The sequence below is a fragment of the Piliocolobus tephrosceles genome, chromosome 15 (genome assembly GCF_002776525.5).
Source record: "Piliocolobus tephrosceles isolate RC106 chromosome 15, ASM277652v3, whole genome shotgun sequence".
Classification (NCBI taxonomy): domain Eukaryota; kingdom Metazoa; phylum Chordata; class Mammalia; order Primates; family Cercopithecidae; genus Piliocolobus; species Piliocolobus tephrosceles.
In genome coordinates, this window is record NC_045448.1 from 54,409,197 (window position 1) to 54,411,560 (window position 2,364).

A 2,364-nucleotide genomic window follows, 5' to 3' on the forward strand; every position below is an offset into this window, starting at 1 on the left:
GCCCGGGTTTACGCCATTCTCCTGCCTCAGCCTCCCGAGTAGCTGGGACTACAGGCGCCTGCCACCTCGCCCGGCTAGTTTTTTGCATTTTTAGTAGAGACGTGGTTTCACCGTGTTAGCCAGGATGGTCTCGATCTCCTGACCTCGTGATCCGCCCGTCTCGGCCTCCCAAAGTGCTGGGATTACAGGCTTGAGCCACCGCACCCAGCCTGGTTTTCCTTATTAAGGCTCCCATATCATATAAAACTTACATTAAATAAATTTATATTCTTTTCTCTTGTTAATCTGTCTTTTACTTTTGAGACCTAACCTGACCAAAAAGGGTAGAAGAAAAAATGTTTTTTCTTTCCTTACCCAGCATGCATAGCCTCATACCCTTTCAAAGAGTTGTTAATTTCCAGGTGATTATGCTTTTTTGTTGTTGATCATTTCATTTTATATTTTGTGTGTGTGTTGTGACCATATATTTTATTATTCTTGAGTAATTACCCAGAAGTGGAATTGCTAGCTCTTATGGAAAGTATGTGTTTAACTTTATAAGAAATGTCACACTAATTTTTTTTAAGAGAGTGGTCTCCCTTTGTTGTCCAGCCTGGTCTTGACCTCCTAGGCTCAAGTAGTCCTTTTGCCTCAACCTCCTGAGTATCTGAGATGATAGCCAACCTGATTTTTAGAGCAACTGTATCATTTTGTTTTCCTGTAGTCAATGTTTGAGAATTTCAGGTGCTTTCTATCCACATGAACTCTTGAATTTTCTAGTCTTTTGCATTTTAACCATTTTAGTGTATTGCTAACAGTATTGCATTGTGACTTGATTAACATTTGTCTGTGACTAAAGGTGTTGAGTGTCCTTTCATGGGCTTACTGCATTTATATACCATTTTTGGGTATTGTATGTATTTTTGCCAAATTTTTAAAAATAAACTTAAAGATTTTTTCCTGGAAATATACAGTCCTCCTAGATTAAACCAGGAAGAAATAGAAGCTCTGAACAGACCAATAACAAGCAGCGAGATTGAAATGGTAATAAAAAATTGCCAACAAAAAATGTCCAGGACCAGATGGATTCACAGCTGAAATCTACCAGACATTCTAAGAAGAAGTGGTACCAATTCTGTTGACACTGTTCCAAAAGATAAAGAGGGAATCCTTCCTAAATCATTCTATGAAGACAGTATCACATTAAAACCCAAACCAGGAAAGGATATAACAAAAAAAGAAAACACAGACCAATATATCTGATGAACATAGATGCAAAAATCCTCAACAAAATACTAGCTAACTGAATCTAACAGCATATCAAAAAGATAATCCAGGCTGGGTGCTGTGGCTCATGCCTGTACTCCCAGAACTTTGAGAGCCTAAGGTGGGTGGATTACCTGAAGTCAGGAGTCTGAGACCAGCCTGGCTAACATGGCAAAATCCCATCTCTACCAAAAAGACAAAAAAAATTATCTGAGTGTTGTGGCACGCGCCTGTAGTCCTACCTACTCGGGAGACTGAGGCAGGAGAATCACTTGAACCTGGGAGGCAGAGGTTGCAGTGAACCGAGATCCTGTCACTGTACTCCAGCCTGGGCAACAGATCAAGACACTGTCACACACAGAAAAAAAGATAACCCACCATGATCAAGTGAGTTTCATACCAGGGATACAGGGATGGTTTAATGTATGCAAATCAATAAATGTGATACACCACATAAACAGAATTAAAAACAACTATGTGATCATCTTAATGGACACGGAAAAAGCATTTGACAAAATCCAGCATCCTTTTATGATTAAAACCCTCACAAAATTGACATAGAAGGGACATATCTTAAGGTAATAAAAGCCATCTATGACAAATCCACAGCCAACATTGTACTGAATGGTGAAAAGTTGAAAGCATTCCCCATGAAAACTGGAACAAAACAAGGATGCCCTCTTTCACCACTTCTATTCAACATAGTACCAGAAGTCCTAGCCAGCACACTCATAGGAGAGAAAAAAGTCAAGGGCATCCAATTGGTAAAGAGGAAATCAAACTGTCGCTATTTCCTGATGATACGATCTCATACCTAGAAAACGCTAAAGACTCATCCAAAAAGCCCCTAGAACTGATAAATGAATTCAGTAAAGCTTCAGAATACAAAAATCAGTGTACACAAACCAGTAGTACTGCTATACAGCAACAGCGACCAAGCTGGGAATCAAATCAGTAACTCAACCCATTTTACAATAGCTGCAAAACAAAACAAAAAAACTTAGGAATATACCTAACCATGGAGATGAAAGACCTCTACAAGGAAAACTACAAAACACTGCTGAAAGAAATCACGGATGACATAAACAAATGGAAACACATCCCATACTCATGGATGGG